Genomic DNA, 13,925 nt, shown 5'->3' on the forward strand with positions numbered 1-13,925 from the left:
AGGGATAGATAGATGGAGGGATAGATAGAGAGATAGATGGGGGATAGATAGATAAATAGAGGGATAGATAGAGAGATAGATATTTAGATAGATGGAGGGATAGATAGATAGAGTGATAGATGGGTAGATAGATAGATGGAGGGATAGATAGATGGAGGGATAGATAGAGAGATAGATGGGGGATAGATAGATAAATAGAGGGATAGATAGATAGATGGAGGGATAGATAGAGAGATAGAGGGATAGATAGATAGATAGAGGGATAGATAGATAGATAGATAGATAGAGGGATAGATAGATAGATGGAGGGAGAGATAGATGGAGGGATAGATAGATGGAGGGATAGATAGATAGATGGAGGGAGAGATAGATGGAGGGATAGATAGATAGAGAGATAGATGGATGGATAGATAGATAGATGGATAGATAGATAGAGGGATAGATAGATAGAGGGATAGATAGAGGGATAGATAGATAGAGGGATAGATAGATAGAGAGATAGATAGATGGAGGGAGAGATAGATAGATAGAAGGATAGATAGATAGTTAGATAGATGGAGGGATAGATAGAGGGATAGAGGGATAGATAGATACAGTGCTTACAAGTAGTATTCAACCCCCTGCAGATTTAGCAGGTTTGATAAGATGCAAATAAGTTAGAGCCTGCAAACTTCAAACAAGAGCAGGATTTATTAACAGATGCATAAATCTTACAAACCAACAAGTTATGTTGCTCAGTTAAATTTTAATAAATTTTCAACATAAAAGTGTGGGTCAATTATTATTCAACCCCTAGGTTTAATATTTTGTGGAATAACCCTTGTTTGCAATTACAGCTAATAATCGTCTTTTATAAGACCTGATCAGGCCGGCACAGGTCTCTGGAGTTATCTTGGCCCACTCCTCCATGCAGATCTTCTCCAAGTTATCTAGGTTCTTTGGGTGTCTCATGTGGACTTTAATCTTGAGCTCCTTCCACAAGTTTTTAATTGGGTTAAGGTGAGGAGACTGACTAGGCCACTGCAACACCTTGATTTTTTCCCTCTTGAACCAGGCCTTGGTTTTCTTGGCTGTGTGCTTTCGGTCGTTGTCTTGTTGGAAGATGAAATGACGACCCATCTTAAGATCCTTGATGGAGGAGCGGAGGTTCTTGGCCAAAATCTCCAGGTAGGCCGTGCTATCCATTTTCCCATGGATGCGGACCAGATGGCCAGGCCCCTTGGCTGAGAAACAGCCCCACAGCATGATGCTGCCACCACCATGCTTGACTGTAGGGATGGTATTCTTGGGGTCGTATGCAGTGCCATCCAGTCTCCAAACGTCACGTGTGTGGTTGGCACCAAAGATCTCGATCTTGGTCTCATCAGACTAGAGAACCTTGAACCAGTCTGTCTCAGAGTCCTCCAAGTGATCATGAGCAAACTGTAGACGAGCCTTGACATGACGCTTTGAAAGTAAAGGTACCTTACGGGCTCGTCTGGAACGGAGACCATTGCGGTGGAGTACGTTACTTATGGTATTGACTGAAACCAATGTCCCCACTGCCATGAGATCTTCCCGGAGCTCCTTCCTTGTTGTCCTTGGGTTAGCCTTGACTCTTCGGACAAGCCTGGCCTCGGCACGGGTGGAAACTTTCAAAGGCTGTCCAGGCCGTGGAAGGCTAACAGTAGTTCCATAAGCCTTCCACTTCTGGATGATGCTCCCAATAGTGGAGACAGGTAGGCCCAATTCCTTGGAAAGGGTTTTGTACCCCTTGCCAGCCTTGTGACCCTCCACGATCTTGTCTCTGATGGCCTTGGAATGCTCCTTTGTCTTTCCCATGTTGACCAAGTATGAGTGCTGTTCACAAGTTTGGGGAGGGTCTTAATTAGTCAGAAAAGGCTGGAAAAAGAGATAATTAATCCAAACATGTGAAGCTCATTGTTCTTTGTGCCTGAAATACTTCTTAATACTTAATAATAAATGACCCTCTGAATAAACTTTTCACAATTTAAAAAAAAAAAAAAGAAATAACATTCTTTTTTGCTGCATTTCACACTTCCAGGCTGATCTACAGTCCAAATGTCACAATGCCAAGTTAATTCCGAATGTGTAAACCTGCTAAATCTGCAGGGGGTTGAATACTACTTGTAGGCACTGTAGATAGATAGATAGATGGAGGGAGAGAGAGAGATAGATAGATAGAGGGATAGATAGAGATAGATAGATAGATGGAGGGATAGATAGATAGATAGATAGATAGATAGAAGGATATAATGCTAAATAGAAATAGCATAGATAAATAGCAAACCATACTCCTTCTGGCAAACAATATATTAGCAAAAAAAGGAAGGCAGCACTCCAAATAAAGTGAAAATGTGGATTTTAGCCTACTTGGCATGACGACGTTTCGGTTGTGACCAGCTTCATAAAGGTTTGTCACAATCAAAACGTTGTCGCGCCATGTGGGCTAAAATCCACTCTTTCACTTTATTTGGAGTGCTACCTTCTTTTTTTTGCTTATAGAGAGATACATTTAGAATTTGATTTTCTGTTTGATCTTTATGCACGGCCAAACAGCTGGACCACTTTGCACCAAAATTTGGCATATAGGTAAATCAGGCTCTTTGGAAGGTTGTACTCCCGGTTACAACTCTCTATGTTCTACCACATATTCACCAAAAAACAAGCAAAAAAATAAAAACGCAACACACATGCAAATATTAATTTACAGACAAATTGCTGTAAATCAGGAGCTTTGGAAGGTTGTACAGTGGTCTCAGCTCTATAGGAGTTTGTCCTATAGATATTTATAAAAAAAAATGTAACACAAAAATAAATATTCATTTATGGCTGGATCAATTTGCACTAAATTTGGAGCACAGATAAATCAGGCACATTGAAAGCTTTTGCACTGTGTTTGATCTGTCTATGAACGGGATCAGATAAGCGTTGATTAATTATATCTCATACGAGAGAATCTTATAGATGTAAATGACTCTAATCTGAGTGTGATCCAAGTGTCAGCTTTGTGTGATCTGATTCTCTCGGACGACAGAATCGCAGCACAGGTGCAGAGAAGATGGAGAAGAAAATTCCCACGCACCCATAGACATGAATAGGTGCGTACTGTCGGATACACGCTGAAAATCACAGCATGCTGCACTTGGTTTCTCTTGCCGAATCGGTGCGAAATGAAAAACACAGATCGGCACTGCCCCATTGAATAATATTGGAGCAAGGGCTAACCGATAAACATCAGATAGCACTCATCCGATTTATACGGTGGTGTGAGCGAACCCTAAGACCCACCGTTCTCCAGCAGTCCAGCCGTGGGAGGCTCATCTACTATTACTTCTCTGCTTGAAAAAAGTAACAGTAATGAGAGCCTTACATTTGAAACCCCCCCATGGTCTTTTTTTCACATCGCTATACCGTGACATCCTGTTGTCACACCATCAAACCCCATCACCCATATTCTTTTTGTAGTCTACAAATACACAGACGTCTTCCTGTTTAATCTGCACCCACAAAAACCACCATGACATTGGGCTGAGTAAGAAAGAATCCAGTTCAGGTTGGCCACCTTTGTGTTCCCCGTCAGCAACTTACGTAAGGTGGTGGGAGTGACGTCCTTCACTTGTACATGGAGTAGGCAAGGAATAAACAAGCTCCTGGCTCGGGGCGGACATCAACCCGGTAAACCGAAGCAAGGGTCGGGGCTAAATGCTCCTGGGGGCACCAGATTTCCATTGGTGACATCCACTGAAAATTTATGGTGCATTTGTGCACTGCATACAAGGAACGACGCTGGATTCAGGCAGGTGCCAGCTGTGTTATACAGCCAGCAACCAAGTCTTACTGGTACATGGAGTAGGTGAGGAGTAAAAAAGCACCAGGCTCAGGGCCGGCATGGGCACCTGGTAATCCCAAGTAAGTGTTGGATCACACTGTTCCTGGGAAATCCCAAATTTTCCCTGGTGACATTTGTTGTACATTTATGGTTGATTTTTGCACTGCATGCATGGAATGATCCTGGATTCAGGCAGGTGCTAGCTGTGTTATACTGCCCACACCCAAGTCTTACTGGTACTTTGAGTAGGCCCGGAGACACCAGGTTCAAGGCTGGCATCGGCACTTGGCAAACCCAAGTAAGTGTCGGAGTTCACTGCTCCTGGGAAGGCTCAGATTTCCACTGGTGACATTCGCTGTAATGGTGGATTTCTACATTGCATCTATGCAGTGGTCACAGAATAAAGAGCAGATGCAAGCTGTGTTATACAGCCAGCACCCGAGTCTTATTGGTGGGGTAAGTTACGTTCGGCAAAATTTAAGTGGTTGGAAAAAGACGGAAGGTGTCCCATCCAACGCCGGTCAACCCCCCCATAAATCAATTAAAGGAGTTTGATGCCACCATCATGGCAGCCAATGGCTTAAAGAAAGCTCCCATGTCTGTTATGTTTGTGTAACTAGAAAGAAAAGGTTAATCCACGCTGCCGTAGGAATGGAGACCAAGAAGAACAGATCCTGGATAGTGATTTATTGTCAACGCGTTTCTGAGGAAAAATAACTCCATCAGGACAATCACAGCTTCACAGGGGACTGGTAATTTTACAATATACTGAGAGATGAACTGGAGACAATGGAACAGCCCAGCGACTGGGGACATGTGGAAACAGGACCGTGGAGGAGACCTTGTGCCTTACATTATACATTTTCCACTGTATCATCTTAGGGCCGTATATTACACCTCCAGACAGTTTTCATGACAGTTGTCTCATTTTTATCCTTGCAGGAATAAAATGGAGGTCGCATGTAACAAACTGCATTATCCTGTAGAGTGACTTTCCTCTTTGGGATGACGTCATTGTGAATGTCCGCCAGTACGAGCAATCGCAGGTCTTATTCCCCTAGGGGGACCAATACAAAAAAGGAAAATACCCTCAAAATAATAATAATAATGTAAAAGATCAATCATCTTCCCTTTTCCTGGAACATAATAATAATAATAATAATAATAATAAAAAATCTTTATTTCTATAGCGCCAACATATTTCGCAGTGCTTTACAATTCAGGAGGTTCATATACAAAGAAAATAAAATCTAAAAACATTAACAAGTTTGGTATCACTAAGTGGGTAAATGTAATCCACTGACAAGAACTGAATAAACCCCCCCCCCCCCCCCAAAAAAAAAATAATCACAAAATAAGGGCAATACCAGTATACAGAAGGATGAGGCCTTTTATTATAGGGATGTCTTTTATCACGGAGGTCACAAAACTGTATCCTGGTATATAGTGTGGTTGTCATCAGGTATTGGACTATTTTCTGTATTTTTTTTTCTGGATCTGATGTCCTTTTCCTTGAATTACAGATTACAGTTACGCACTCAGCAATACCAAAAAATATTAATTGTTTCTATTTTTTAGATTTAATTTATATTCTAGGAAAAAGGTGATGAAACTTTATATATGTATATATAAATAAAATCTAAAAAAAAAATCCAAGGCCCCCTGGGTGGACCAATAGAAAAGGTAAAATAGAACAAAAGAACAATATAATGGCCTAATTATTCCCCTTCCTGGAATATAAATAAAATGTAAAAAAGGTAAAAATACCAAGTAAAATATATATATATATATATATATATATATATATATATATATATATATATATATATATATATATATATATATAAAATACATATTATATATATATAAAAATAAATAAGTGTATATACATATACTATGCACTGTATGTATGTGTGTAGATATATATATATATATATATATATATATATATATATATACTGTGTTTATTTATTTAGGTTTTAAGATTGTACTTATATTCCAGGAAAAAGGGGAATTATTAAATTATTATATTTTTTTATAGTTTTCATTGTATTTTACATTTTCTATTGGTCCCTCTAGAGGGGCTTGGACCTTTTTTTTTTAAGATTTTATCTATATTCGAGGAAATAGGAAAATGATTGAACTATTATATTGAGCCTTTTTTTGTTTGTTTGGTTTTTCAATAGTTTTCATTGTATTTTACATCTTCTATTGCTCTCCCTAGGGGGAGACTTGGACCTTGTTTTTAGATTTTAGTTATATTCTAGGAAAAAGGGGAAGGATTTATTTTAATATATATATATATATATATATATATATATATATATATATATATATATATATATATATATATATATTTTTTTTTTTTTTTTTTTTTATATATTTCATTGAATTTTAAATTTAAATTGAATTGATCGCAATACTGATGGGCAGCAGCTTTCACACTGATATCATCCCCAAAGTCACCCTACTGCATCATGTTATTTATTACACGTCACCTCCTTTAGTTTCTCTTCTATCTAATAAAATATCCGATTATTTATCCTGAACAATGACCCAAAAAAATAAAAATAAGTGAAACGGCAGAATTGCTGTTTTTTTGTCACTTCACCTTAAACAAAAAATCTTATAAAAAGAGATCGGAAAGCCGTAAGGACCCCAAAATTGCAAAGATAGAACTACAGTTTGTACCGCAAGAAACGAGCCCTGATACAACACTATGGTCAAAAAATAGAAAAGTTATAGCTCATAGAAGGCAAGGAGGAAATATCAAAAGCAAAGAGGTGCCCACTCAGACTCTGACCGGGACGTCCAACTGTAGAATTCGGGCCCATAACCAAAGCTCCCATTTTTATTCTTTCTGAAGCAAACCTGTTAAGGCTGCTTTCACACATCCGGCTTTTGCAATGCGGCACAATCCGGCACTTTGCAGGAAAACCGCAACCGTTTTTTTTGCTGCCGGTTGCGTTTTTCCTGCATAGACTTTAATTAGTGCCGTATTGTGCCGCATGGGCTTGCGTTCGGTCCGGTTTTTGCCGCATGCGGCAGATTTAGCCGATGCGGCGGCCGGATGGAACATTCCCTGGCACGTTTTTTGCTCCGGCAAAAAAAAACCGCATCGCGCCGCATCCGGCCGATGCAGCGCTTTTCCCAATGCATCCCTATGGATGCCGGATGCGGCGCGATGCGGAAAAAAACGCATCCGGCCGCCACATGCGGTTTTTGCCACTGCGCATGCTCAGTAGCATGCCGCAAGCGGCAAAAACCGGACCGGCCGCATGTAAAAAACTTATGCAAAGGATGCGGTGTTTTCACCGCATCCGTTGCATAGCTTGCACAGCCGGATTGAGCCGCAGAGCTCAAGCCGGATGTGTGAAAGCAGCCTAATTGAGGTGAAGCTTATTCCTAAAGGCCCTGTCACACACATAGATAAATCTGCGGCAGATCTGTGGTTGCAGTGAAATTGTGGACAATCAGTGCCAGGTTTGTGGCTGTGTACAAATGGAACAATATGTCCATCATTTCACTGCAACCACAGATCTGCCAAAGATTTATCTCTGTGTGTGACAGGGCCTTTACTGATATCAGATGCGGAGACACCAATTGTTTTGCACAGCACATCCACTAGCATTATGGTGAGTTATTGGGCTGAAAAGGGCCTATACTTTGTTCTTTCACAGGTGCTCTCTTCTGTCTATGTCCACTAGTTCACATTTCCCCAACTCCAGTCCTCAAGGTCCATCACCAGTGCATGTTTTTGGGATTTCCTTAGTATTGCAAGGGGTGATAATTTAATCACTTGCACAGGGGATGATTCCAGAACCTGTTCAATGCTAACGAAATCCTGAACGGTCTTATCCTAAAACACTGTCAGCAAAGGTGCTCTAAGGGTAGACTCACCTGTGACAACCACTGTAATGGTGTAAATACGGCTGCAGCAGAACCCACGTTGAGATGCAGTTCACATTTGGAGAGAAAAGGGTTAATAGACCGCGCTGCCAAAGAAAAGAGGATCCATGTAAAAGGAATGATTCTATTTGTTTACTCGTTTCGAAGCCTTATGGCTTCATCCTCAGGTATAGGATTTGTCCTGAGGAAGAAGCCATAAGGCTTTGAAACGCATTGACAAATGATAATCATTCTTTCTACATCGATCCTCTTCTTTGGCAGCATGGTCTCTTAAAGGGGTGGTTCACCCATATTTTTTATTGTCTAGATCGATATTATAATGAGAAACAATGTTTCTCTCAAATACCTTATGTTGGCAATAGTGCCTGTGAAAGTCGCTATTGCAGACCGATGTTCCTCGCTCTGTGACCCCTGGGCTCCGTGACCTCGGGGATCCGGTAATGGCATGTCAAGTTCCTGACCCGCGGCCAGCCGCAGTGTCCGTGAGTGATGGACTGTGGGCGGTATTTCACCGCTCGTTACAGCCCATCTGCTCCCTCCTCCCTCACAGCAGAACGCTGCAAGCAGGAGACGCGCTGAGCTGTGACAAGCAGTGAAACACCGCCCACAGCTCAGTAAGTCAGGAAGACTGCAGCCGGCCGCATGGATGTGACGTGTCCAGGACTTGACGTGACGTCACCAGATCCCCGAGATCATGGAGCCCGGTGGTCACGGAGCGGGGAACAGCGGTCTGCAATAGTGCCTCTCACAAGGCACTATTGCCAACATAAGGTATTTGAGAGAAACATTGTTTCTCAATATAATATCGATCTAGACAATAAAAAATATGGGTGAACCACCCTTTTAACCCTTTTTCTCCAAAGAAAATCCTGGAATAATGCACTGTTGGTGGGTTTTGAGGACTGAAGTTGGGGAACTCTGCACTGGCGGACACAGATAGGAGAGGGCGCCTGTGCAAGAACAAAGTATGGGCCTTTTCAGTCCAATAACTCATCATAATGCTTCAATATCTTCTGCTTTGGAGGTGGTAATGGGCCCCTAGACCTCTTGGACCCCTGGTTGCCCCAATAATATGTCCACCCCTGAATGCATCCACTATGATATCTCCAATGTCACGCTACGGCATAACACTTTTTGATAAAAAAGCGTCATAGCGTTGCGATATAACATATGACCCTCAGATAAAGGACATAGTAGTAAATGAATAATGTAAGGAACAAGGTCTCCTTCACAGTTCTTTTTCGACACGTCTCCAGTCGGGCTGAGCTTTTCCATTGTCTCCAGTTCATTGTGAGCAGGAACATATGTACACCTTATGAATAAATGATTATACTACAGGACGGAAGAAAGAGAAATGGAGGAGAGAGCCGAGGAATACACTGGGGGGAGATAAGTGTTAACAATGATTGGTATTGAGCAGTGAACAGAGGCCCCTCTGTAGCATGAAACCGCCTCCTAGCATGACATACCGGGCTACCCTATCCGGCCATGGAAACCGGCCTGTACTGTATATTGAAATAGCCGCATATAAATAACACAGAAAACCAATAAACGCCTGACTGCGCGCTCATGTACGACATGTTTATACCACCGCAATATGCACCATGGATGTCTTTCTGAGAAGCAGATTGTGTAGACGGAAAATGTAAGACTAACGTGAAGTCATTCCGAGAAATCACTGCCATGAAAATACTCGAAATTTTAAGGACTCCAGGGACCAGATTAGATTTCAGGACTACGAAGACCACAATGCATTGCAAGCACCAACGGTCTGTGAATGGACGTGATGCAACGCACGGATTATAGTGCAATAACGTCCCAATAAATGACAGCTCCCATTCATGTATCACACATCTCTCCCGTCCGGCCAACCCTCCTCCTCCTCCTCCTCCTCTCTCTCTCTCTTCTTTCTTTCTCTCTCTCTCTCTCCCCACATCCTTTCCACCCCCTCCTGTCTACGTCTGTCACTTCCTCCGTCTGTTTCTGTTCCACATGCCCTTTTTCCTCTGTCATCCGAGCGGAAATTAGAGAGACCGAAAAAAAAAAAATATATAAAAAAAATAGAAGTAAAATTACTTTTTATAAATAGAAAAAAAAACAAAGGAAAAAAAATAAATAAAAAACAAACTACAGCTCTGGAGCACTTAATGAATCTATGACTACAAATGCAATGTAACAGCACGTGTGTTGTAGAAAGGATTTTTCACATACGTGTCAGGAATACAAGGTGCAAAAAAAAAAAACCAAAATAAGGAAATAACTGCTGTGTGTGAACAAGCATCATGTCAGGTCGTAGGCACAGATGTGGCGGTCGTCCACACACGTTACACACATGCACCACACATGTTACACACATGTACACGGATGTATAAGACACGACTGTGCGCTCGCTGTCACCTACCTCCTTCATCTGCTCTCCTCTCTGATCTGTGCCTTCGCTTTCTCTCTCTCCACTCCCCCAATCCCTTCTTTCTCTCAAACAGCTGCAGGCTGCTGCTCCACTCTGTCAGTTTCCTCCCATCAGCATCTCCTCCTCTGACCTCTCTCTTCCTCCACCCCCCTTCCACTTCCTCGCTCCTTTCCTCCCATCCTCCCCCTGATGGGTGTCACAGTGAATAGGGAGCCATGAACCTCTCTCCTTCCTCACACCATCATCACTGATTTGTTGTATCCCTTCTTTTTCCCCCCTATTATCCCTAGAGTCAGAAATCCGAGCAGCGCATATGGTGCCGTATACATCTTGGAGTCACTTAAACACCCATAAACCTTTTTTCAAGTCATTTTCTGTCCGCACAATGCCACAGCTGCAGGACAAAGGCAAAAAAAAAGCAAAAGTCATCTGCTTCTCACAGATGTGACAAAATATCCTCCTTCGCCTTCTCCTAACAGAAAATCTGACAACAGATTGCGACAAAACAAACAGTCGTCACAGGTCACAAAAATACAAAACATCGCGGAAGAAAATAGTGAAAGAATAAACATCCATGTGTGTTGGGCTATGTTCACATCTTGCGTTTTTTGCTGTGTTTTTTTCTTTGCATGGTTTTTCATGACTTTTATGCAAATTAAAAGCTGCTTTTTCGGCTATGTTCACACGCTGCTTTTTTTGCATGTTTTTTTTTTTCATTGTTTTTTTTGCAAATTAAAAGGCTATGTTCACACATTGTATTTCTTTGCATGCTTTTTTTCACTGGTTTTATGCAAATTAAAAGCTGCTTTTTAGGCTATGTTTATGTGGCGCCCCTGAGACTTCAGGCGCCACAGGGTACTGCAACCTGATTTTAGGTGCTGTGCTCATCCCGGATTCCTAGGTGACCAGTGCCGGTTCCAACACCACACACTGCAGACTTCCCCACCAATGGGGACTGGGACCAGGGTCCGGTCACAAAGGGGATCACCACAGCGGTTGGGTCTATAGGATGGCACCGCACTTAGGGACTTCTGATCTACTGGATCCGGGACACAGGGTTGGGGAGGAGGAGTCACCAGGTAGTGGGAGGAGCCAAAGAACCGTTAGTGACAGTTGGAGTAGGCAGTCAGCGAGGGACTTCAGTCCAGAGAGGACATCACCTAGTGACGTTGATGGAACAGAGGAGTTGCAGCCGCCAGTGGAATACGGTGTCATTTCCCCCGGGACCGGCGCAGTTGGGGTGTAGAGCCCTAGGTTAGGGGACGCTTCTATAAATCTACGGGGAGAGAAGATTCTACGTTTCTTCACCCACCACAGTGTTTGGGGCACAGCAGCACATAGAGCCTGGGAATTGAGACTTAGAGCCAGCCCACTACAGGTTTGCGCTGCCTGCGAACGGGCCGGGACTTTTTACACAAAAGGAGACCCCAAGTAGCTTCAAGCCATGGGGACCCACCAACAACAGAGCGCATAGAGGAAGGGCCCACCAGTCACAATACCAGCACCGGGATCTGAAGAGTTCGGGATCGTTTGGAGCCCATCTTGGTGGAGACCGGCACCCCGTGGGCAGAAAGGACAATCAGTGAGTAGACATCTTAAACTGCAGCCCCTGTGTTGTCTGTTTACTTGCCGTCACCCTGTGCCTCAGCGCCACCGTCACTACGACCACCATCATCCTCCCTGGGGCCTAGCTCTGCTTGCGGAGAGCTGAAACATCTTAGCTGTGTCATACCATCAGTATACCGCCCCCGCGTGATCCTTCTGCCGCCGCTGTTCAGATCCGGATCCGCGGTGGCTCGAGGGGTCTCCAGACCCGGGGGTCGGGGTGGCGCGGCCACTCGGAATAGAAGGGGGGTTATTTACATGGGATTGTAAGGACAGTTCGTGACACCACCCGTGCTGCGTGGTAAGGTGTAGTACCACCGCTGCAATGGGAGTACCCAGTGGCGATGGTGCGGGCAGCCAGATGTTTAACCCCTCCACGGGTAGCGGGGATGCCCCGGGACTCGGTGTAGGTGACAGGGAGGTGCCCTTGGGATGGTCAGGGATCACTTTAGTACTCACTCAGTGCAATAACGCTGACACCGATAACCCTGGTAAACCAAATTCCTTAGCACCGCTGCAGCAGGGAGGGAGCACGCCTGAATCCCGTGCCCGTTGGTGTTGCTTGTTAGCCTGTGGCCTTTTCCATGTTCCCTCTAGCATGGAACAATGGGTCCCGCTCACCAGTATGGCTAACTGGGTGATCTTGCTCTTAGGGTTCACGCTTGGGATTTTCTGGACTATGTAGTGGGAAAGTCCTATCCCCCTTGTTGCGCTAGTACCCCGATTTTGGAGCTGGTGGAGAACGGATCTTGAAGACTCCGTCCTCTTCGGGTAAATTGTCAAGACGCTTTAAGCTCCTTCTCGACCTAGGGTCCACGTACCCCATAGTGCCCTGGCCCCTGCCCTGTGATTGCACAAGGCTGTTGGCTGTCCTCCTCGACAGTCCGTGCCCCTTGTCACGATCCCCTGTGACCGGGGTCCAGCTCCTATCAGGCCCATACCAACGTTTGCCACCTAGTAACCAAGGAGCCCGGCTCCTGACCTCTCCTCTCACTTTCTCCTCCAACACTACACTGCTCTGCTCCTAACACTCCTGACCTCCCCTTAACCAACCCCCCAAATGGGCGACCCTATTCCCTTCAGGCCGTCCACTTTTCTGTCTGGTGGGTGTGGTGCAGAGTGTTCCTAGGATTTTGCTTGTTCTTGGCAACACCAAAGGTCAGGGACCCGTAACCAAGGAGGAGGTAGATACTGTGCACAAGGGCAGATTGCACAATACCCTGTGACGACCTGATAGGCCACGGCGTCACATCAGCCCCAGGAGTGAGAGAGACTACACAGCGGCAGCTCCCTCTCATACCCGCACACCGCATGTGGCGTCACAAACTTCATTTAATAGCAAATACAACTCCCATCATCATCATCATCATTTCCCTTTCATTTATTTAAAAGACACCGCCAGGGTCACGGAGCCGGACCCCGCCACCGCTGACGTCCCCGGAGTAGTCCGGCCCGGTTCCGAGTACACCCGGCCCTGTGGCTGGGCGAGTCACATTTACACGTTGCTTTTTTCCATTGGTTTTATGCCAATTAAAACTACTTTTTAGGCTATGTTCACATGTTGCATGTTTTTTTCCATTGGTTTTATGCAAATGAAAAGCTGCATTTTAGGCTATGTTCACATGTTGCTTTTTTTGCATGTTTTTTTTCATTGGTTTTATGCAAATTAAAAGCTGCCTTTTTGGCTATGTTCACACGCTGTGTTTTTTTGCATGTTTTTTTCCATTAGTTTTATGCAAATTAAAAGCTACTTTTTAGGCTATGTTCACACGTTGATTTTTTATAATTTATTTTTTTTTCCATTGGTTTTATGCAAATTAAAAACTGCTTTTTTGGCTATATTCACACGCTGCGTTTTTTTTGTATGTTTTTTTTCATTAGTTTTATGCAAATTAAAAGCTGCATGTTAGGCTGTGTTCACACGTTGCTTTTTTTGCATGTTTTGTTCATTTTTTTATGCAATTTAAAAGCTGCTTTTAAGGTTATGTTTTTTGTATTTTTTTTTCATTAGTTTTATGCAAATAAAATTCTGCATATTAGGCTATATTCACACGTTGCGTTTTTTTGCATGTTTGTTTATTGGTTTTATGTAAATTAAAAGCTGTATTTTATGCTATGTTCGCAATTTGCATTTTTTGCGTGTTTTTTCATTGCCTTTATGCTATTTTC

General features: G+C 43.4%; 1 protein-coding gene across 3 annotated transcripts in view; it reads right to left on the reverse strand.

The window, feature by feature from the left end:
* Positions 1-13,925, reverse strand: part of SIPA1 (signal-induced proliferation-associated 1) — a 134,967-nt gene that overhangs the window by 99,481 nt on the left and 21,561 nt on the right. Inside the window, exon 1 of one of the 3 annotated variants that reach the window (XM_075326199.1) lies at positions 10,143-10,282. The exons of 1 other annotated variant lie outside the window; for it this stretch is intronic. The gene's annotated coding sequence lies outside the window, so the exon portion shown is untranslated. Of the gene's footprint in view, positions 1-10,142; positions 10,284-13,925 lie in introns of those variants that run through there. One more of the 3 variants, XM_075326202.1, reaches the window with a different exon arrangement.

The sequence above is a fragment of the Anomaloglossus baeobatrachus genome, chromosome 10, assembly GCF_048569485.1.
Source record: "Anomaloglossus baeobatrachus isolate aAnoBae1 chromosome 10, aAnoBae1.hap1, whole genome shotgun sequence".
Lineage (NCBI taxonomy): Eukaryota > Metazoa > Chordata > Amphibia > Anura > Aromobatidae > Anomaloglossus > Anomaloglossus baeobatrachus.